General features: G+C 42.9%; 1 protein-coding gene across 3 annotated transcripts in view; it reads right to left on the bottom strand.

Moving 5' to 3' along the window:
- Window positions 1-3301, bottom strand: part of LOC142664250 (nuclear receptor subfamily 2 group F member 5) — a 32338-nt gene extending 29037 nt beyond the window's left edge. For 2 of the 3 annotated variants that reach the window (XM_075843263.1, XM_075843264.1), the window contains exon 1: window positions 3103-3300. The gene's annotated coding sequence lies outside the window, so the exon portion shown is untranslated. Of the gene's footprint in view, window positions 1-3102 lie in introns of all 3 variants that reach the window. The other variant, XM_075843260.1, reaches the window with a different exon arrangement.
- Between the last annotated feature and the right edge of the window lie 4784 nt (window positions 3302-8085).

Below are 8085 nucleotides of genomic sequence, written 5' to 3'. Positions count from 1 at the left end.
ATCAGTACAGGATAAGTAATGTAATGTATGTACACAGCTACTCCACCAGCAGAATAGTGAGTGCAGCTCTGGAGTACAATACAGGATGTAACTCAGGATCAGTACAGGATCAGTAATGTAATGTATGTACACAGCTACTCCACCAGCAGAATAGTGAGTGCAGCTCTGGAGTATAATACAGGATGTAACTCAGGATCAGTACAGGATAAGTAATGTAATGTATGTACACAGTGACTCCACCAGCAGAATAGTGAGTGCAGCTCTGGAGTATAATACAGGATATAACTCAGGATCAGTACAGGATAAGTAATGTAATGTATGTACACAGTGAGTCCACCAGCAGAATAGTGAGTGCAGCTCTGGAGTATAATACAGGATATAACTCAGGATCAGTACAGGATAAGTAATGTAATGTATGTACACAGTGACTCCACCAGCAGAATAGCGAGTGCAGCTCTGGAGTATAATACAGGATATAACTCAGGATCAGTACAGGATAAGTAATGTAATGTATGTACACAGTGACTCCACCAGCAGAATAGTGAGTGCAGCTCTGGAGTATAATACAGGATGTAACTCAGGATCAGTACAGGATAAGTAATGTATGTACACAGTGACTCCACCAGCAGAATAGTGAGTGCAGCTCTGGGGTATAATACAGGATGTAACTCAGGATCAGTACATGATAAGTAATGTAATGTATGTACACAGTGACTCCACCAGCAGAATAGTGAGTGCAGCTCTGGAGTATAATACAGGATGTAACTCAGGATCAGTACAGGATAAGTAATGTAATGTATGTACACAGTGACCCCACCAGCAGAATAGTGAGTGCAGCTCTGGAGTATAATACAGGATGTAATTCAGGATCAGTACAGGATAAGTAATGTATGTATGCAGTGACTCCACCAGCAGAATAGTGAGTGCAGCTCTGGGGTATAATACAGGATGTAACTCAGGATCAGTACATGATAAGTAATGTAATGTATGTACACAGTGACTCCACCAGCAGAATAGTGAGTGCAGCTCTGGAGTATAATACAGGATGTAACTCAGGATCAGTACAGGATAAGTAATGTAATGTATGTACACAGTGACCCCACCAGCAGAATAGTGAGTGCAGCTCTGGAGTATAATACAGGATGTAACTCCGGATCAGTACAGGATAAGTAATGTAATGTACACAGTGACTCCACCAGCAGAATAGTGAGTGCAGCTCTGGAGTATAATACAGGATGTAACTCCGGATCAGTACAGGGTAAGTAATGTAATGTATGTACACAGTGACTCCACCAGCAGAATAGTGAGTGCAGCTCCGGAGTATAATACAGGATGTAACTCGGGATCAGTACAGGATAAGTAATGTAATGTATGTACACAGTGACCCCACCAGCAGAATAGTGAGTGCAGCTCTGGAGTATAATACACGATGTAACTCAGGATCAGTACAGGATAAGTAATGTAATGTATGTACACAGTGACTCCACCAGCAGAATAGTGAGTGCAGCTCTGGAGTATAATACAGGATGTAACTCCGGATCAGTACAGGGTAAGTAATGTAATGTATGTGCACAGTGACTCCACCAGCAGAATAGTGAGTGCAGCTCTAGAGTATAATAGTATAATACAGGCTATAGCTTGTACAATATAAGTAATATAATATATTTACAAAATCACTCAACTGTAATATTGATTCATTCTGTTTGGAATATAATAGTCAAAGGTCAACATATACTTTAGGGGAGTTATACAACAGGACAGATGCCCCTTAATTGGGGCATGCTTAAAATACTTCTGACTGGGAGAGAGCAGTGTTTTTTTAACCTTCCTAAGCTTTTCCTACTCCAAAAAATTAGATCAAGGTTCCCCCAAGGCTATGATCATATACTGTGCTGCTCCTAGACCAGGGGTGCACAACCAGTGGCCCGGGGGCCACATGAGGACCGTGATGCTTTTCTGCGCGGCCTCCACCCTTTAGGGTTCAGACATGTTTATCTGTGTCCTGATAGTTCAGAAAAACACAGCTGGATATTGACAGATGCATCCTACTGATGGGGGGGGGGGGGGTGCCCTTTGTGTCTGGCACTGTTATGGGGGAACTGTGGGGCTATATGAGTTCTATTTTAAGCAATTTAGAGGGGCAATCCAGGCAAAACTGTTACTGTGATATGCCTTGTGAAGACCAAGATCGCTCCTTTAAAGTGGTATTACCATCTGAGACATTTATGGCCTTTCGATATATACTAGAAATGTCTGACACTCCAGAGAGGAGGAGGCGAGGAGGAGGCGAGGTGGAGTGGAGTGGAGTTTTTTGCGGCCCTTTGGAACGGTTGCGTACCCACGTCCTCTACACTCAGGGGCACACGTACTACAGGTTAAGAACCTAGCGGCTGGAGGACAGACTGACAAGCATATAGCGCCATTTTGAGCAGCCATTTTGTGGGTACAAATTCCCCCCAATAGCTTAAAGGGGTTGTCCGTGTTTTATTTTTGTATTTATTTATAGAATAGGAAATCATACCGTTTTCTAATATACATGTTGCTAACGTGTCTCCTCAAAGTAGAACGGTATAGGCCACAGATCGGTCCTGTGTAATGCATCCATGCGCTAACCGAATAGGACTAAACATGGCGTCGCTCATGTGACCTCACATACATACATCATGTGACCCCCTAAGGCCTAATGCACACGGCCGTAGTATTTACGGTCAGTAAATACTGCACGGACGGGCCGCGGACTGTCATCCGCATTTGCGGACCCTGCTCACAGTAATAAGTGTAGGAGCACGGTCCTTAAATGCGGAAAAATAGGACAGGTCTTATTCTTTGCGGCTCATTTCGACGGCCCAGACTCATATCCGTAAATATACGGGAAGGTGTCCGTGGCCCATAGAAATTAATGTGTCAGTATTTTATCTGCAATTACGGATATGTAATTGCGGATAAAAACTACGGTTGTGCGCATGAGGCCTAACATTCAGTTATCAACAGGGTAAGATGACATATATGTGTTGGGGCAGCAGAGGACACATCTATGAGGTGAGGGATTCGGACTAATGGTGGAATAATGATGAGCCACTACTTCACTGTGTGTGTACTTACTTGTAGAAAATGGCTTCCTTTCTCTAGGTGATGTCTAAAATGGCTTCCTTTCTCTAGGTGATGTCTAAAATGGCTTCCTGTCTCCAGGTGATGTCTAAAATGGCTTCCTGTCTCTAGGTGATGTCTAAAATGGCTTCCTATTTCTAGGTGATGTATAACATGGTCGCCTGTCTCTAGGTGATGTCTCAAAAGACTTTCTGTTGCTAGGTGATGTATAAAATTGCTGCCTGTCTCTTGATGATGTTTTCATGTTGTTAATAAAGTTTGTTGTAAAAAACCAAAACACAACACACAGAGGAGATGGAGCCTAATTTAATGGCAGCTCCTACAAAGACAGAGAGACATGATGAGACGCCTCTGTATAGAGACTGACAGACATAATGAGACACCTCTGTATATAGACTGACAGACATGATGCTGCTGTATAGAGACTGACAGACATGATGAGACACCTCTGTATATAGACTGACAGACATGATGCTGCTGTATAGAGACTGACAGACATGATGCTGCTGTATATAGACTGACAGACATGATGCTGCTGTATAGAGACTGACAGACATGATGCTGCTGTATAGAGACTGACAGACATGATGCTGCTGTATATAGACTGACAGACATGATGCTGCTGTATATAGACTGACAGACATGATGCTGCTGTATAGAGACTGACAGACATGATGCTGCTGTATATAGACTGACAGACATGATGCTGCTGTATATAGACTGACAGACATGATGCTGCTGTATAGAGACTGACAGACATGATGCTGCTGTATATAGACTGACAGACATGATGCTGCTGTATATAGACTGACAGACATGATGCTGCTGTATATAGACTGACAGACATGATGCTGCTGTATAGAGACTGACAGACATGATGCTGCTGTATAGAGACTGACAGACATGATGCTGCTGTATATAGACTGACAGACATGATGCTGCTGTACATAGACTGACAGACATGATGAGACGCCTCTGTATATAGACGGACAGACATGATGCTGCTGTATATAGACTGACAGACATGATTCTGCTGTATATAGACTGACAGACATGATGCTGCTGTATATAGACTGACAGACCTGATGCTGCTGTATATAGACTGACAGACATGATGCTGCTGTATATAGACTGACAGACATGATGCTGCTGTATATAGACTGACAGACATGAAGCTGCTGTATATAGACTGACAGACATGATGCTGCTGTATATAGACTGACAGACATGATGCTGCTGTATATAGACTGACAGACATGATGCTGCTGTATATAGACTGACAGACATGATGCTGCTGTATATAGACTGGCAGACATGATGAGACGCCTCTGTATATAGACTGACAGACATGATGCTGCTGTATATAGACTGACAGACATGATGCTGCTGTATAGAGACTGACAGACATGATGCTGCTGTATATAGACTGACAGACATGATGAGACGCCTCTGTATATAGACTGACAGACATGATGCTGCTGTATATAGACTGGCAGACATGATGAGACGCCTCTGTATATAGACTGACAGACATGATGAGACGCCTCTGTATATAGACTGGCAGACATGATGAGACGCCTCTGTATATAGACTGACAGACATGATGCTGCTGTATAGAGACTGACAGACATGATGCTGCTGTATATAGACTGACAGACATGATGAGACGCCTCTGTATATAGACTGACAGACATGATGCTGCTGTATATAGACTGACAGACATGATGCTGCTGTATACAGACTGACAGACATGATGCTGCTGTATATAGACTGACAGACATGATGCTGCTGTATATAGACTGACAGACATGATGCTGCTTTATAGAGACTGACAGACCTGATGCTGCTGTATATAGACTGACAGACATGATGCTGCTGTATATAGACTGACAGACCTGATGCTGCTGTATATAGACTGACAGACATGATGCTGCTGTATATAGACTGACAGACATGATGCTGCTGTATATAGACTGACAGACCTGATGCTGCTGTATAGAGACTGACAGACATGATGCTGCTGTATATAGACTGACAGACATGATGCTGCTGTATATAGACTGACAGACATGATGCTGCTGTATATAGACTGACAGACATGACGCTGCTGTATATAGACTGACAGACATGATGCTGCTGTATATAGACTGACAGACATGATGCTGCTGTATATAGACTGACAGACCTGATGCTGCTGTATATAGACTGACAGACATGATGCTGCTGTATAGAGACTGACAGCCATGATGCTGCTGTATATAGACTGACAGACATGATGCTGCTGTATAGAGACTGACAGACATGATGCTGCTGTATATAGACTGACAGACATGATGCTGCTGTATAGAGACTGACAGACATGATGAGACACCTCTGTATAGAGACTGACAGACATGATGCTGCTGTATATAGACTGACAGACATGATGCTGCTGTATAGAGACTGACAGCCATGATGCTGCTGTATATAGACTGACAGACATGATGCTGCTGTATAGAGACTGACAGACATGATGCTGCTGTATATAGACTGACAGACATGATGCTGCTGTATAGAGACTGACAGACATGATGAGACACGTCTGTATAGAGACTGACAGACATGATGCTGCTGTATATAGACTGACAGACATGATGCTGCTGTATATAGACTGACAGACATGATGCTGCTGTATAGAGACTGACAGACATGATGCTGCTGTATATAGACTGACAGACATGATGCTGCTGTATATAGACTGACAGACCTGATGCTGCTGTATATAGACTGACAGACATGATGCTGCTGTATATAGACTGACAGACATGATGCTGCTGTATATAGACTGACAGACATGATGCTGCTGTATATAGACTGACAGACATGATGCTGCTGTATATAGACTGACAGACATGATGCTGCTCTATATAGACTGACAGACATGATGCTGCTGTATATAGACTGACAGACATGATGCTGCTGTATATAGACTGACAGACATGATGCTGCTGTATATAGACTGACAGACATGATGCTGCTGTATATAGACTCACAGACATGATGCTGCTGTATATAGACTGGCAGACATGATGAGACGCCTCTGTATATAGACTGACAGACATGATGCTGCTGTATAGAGACTGACAGACATGATGCTGCTGTATATAGACTGACAGACATGATGCTGCTGTATATAGACTGACAGACATGATGCTGCTGTATAGAGACTGACAGACATGATGAGACACCTCTGTATAGAGACTGACAGACATGATGCTGCTGTATATAGACTGACAGACATGATGCTGCTGTATATAGACTGACAGACATGATGCTGCTGTATATAGACTGACAGACATGATGCTGCTGTATATAGACTGACAGACATGATGCTGCTGTATATAGACTGACAGACATGATGCTGCTGTATATAGACTGACAGACCTGATGCTGCTGTATAGAGACTGACAGACATGATGCTGCTGTATATAGACTGACAGACATGATGCTGCTGTATATAGACTGACAGACATGATGCTGCTGTATATAGACTGACAGACATGATGCTGCTGTATATAGACTGACAGACATGATGCTGCTGTATATAGACTGACAGACATGATGCTGCTGTATATAGACTGACAGACCTGATGCTGCTGTATATAGACTGACAGACATGATGCTGCTGTATAGAGACTGACAGCCATGATGCTGCTGTATATAGACTGACAGACATGATGCTGCTGTATAGAGACTGACAGACATGATGCTGCTGTATATAGACTGACAGACATGATGCTGCTGTATAGAGACTGACAGACATGATGAGACACCTCTGTATAGAGACTGACAGACATGATGCTGCTGTATATAGACTGACAGACATGATGCTGCTGTATAGAGACTGACAGACATGATGCTGCTGTATATAGACTGACAGACATGATGCTGCTGTATATAGACTGACAGACATGATGCTGCTGTATAGAGACTGACAGACATGATGCTGCTGTATAGAGACTGACAGACATGATGAGACACCTCTGTATAGAGACTGACAGACATGATGCTGCTGTATATAGACTGACAGACATGATGCTGCTGTATAGAGACTGACAGACATGATGCTGCTGTATATAAACTGACAGACATGATGCTGCTGTATATAGACTGACAGACATGATGCTGCTGTATATAGACTGACAGACATGATGCTGCTGTATAGAGACTGACAGACATGATGCTGCTGTATAGAGACTGACAGACATGATGCTGCTGTATACAGACTGACAGACATGATGCTGCTGTATAGACTGACAGACATGATGCTGCTGTATATAGACTGACAGACATGATGCTGCTGTATAGAGACTGACAGACATGATGCTGCTGTATATAGACTGACAGACATGATGCTGCTGTATATAGACTGACAGACATGATGCTGCTGTATATAGACTGACAGACATGATGCTGCTGTATAGAGACTGACAGACATGATGAGACACCTCTGTATAGAGACTGACAGACATGATGCTGCTGTATATAGACTGACAGACATGATGCTGCTGTATATAGACTGACAGACATGATGCTGCTGTATATAGACTGACAGACATGATGCTGCTGTATATAGACTGACAGACATGATGCTGCTGTATATAGACTGACAGACATGATGCTGCTGTATATAGACTGACAGACATGATGCTGCTGTATATAGACTGACAGACATGATGCTGCTGTATATAGACTGACAGACATGATGCTGCTGTATATAGACTGACAGACATGATGCTGCTGTATATAGACTGACAGACCTGATGCTGCTGTATATAGACTGACAGACATGATGCTGCTGTATAGAGACTGACAGCCATGATGCTGCTGTATATAGACTGACAGACATGATGCTGCTGTATAGAGACTGACAGACATGATGCTGCTGTATATAGACTGACAGACATGATGCTGCTGTATAGAGACTGACAGACATGA

The sequence above is a fragment of the Rhinoderma darwinii genome, chromosome 12, assembly GCF_050947455.1.
Source record: "Rhinoderma darwinii isolate aRhiDar2 chromosome 12, aRhiDar2.hap1, whole genome shotgun sequence".
NCBI classification, from domain to species: domain Eukaryota; kingdom Metazoa; phylum Chordata; class Amphibia; order Anura; family Rhinodermatidae; genus Rhinoderma; species Rhinoderma darwinii.
Note: the sequence above shows the minus strand (reverse complement) of the source record. Positions and strands in the feature narration are given on the sequence as shown.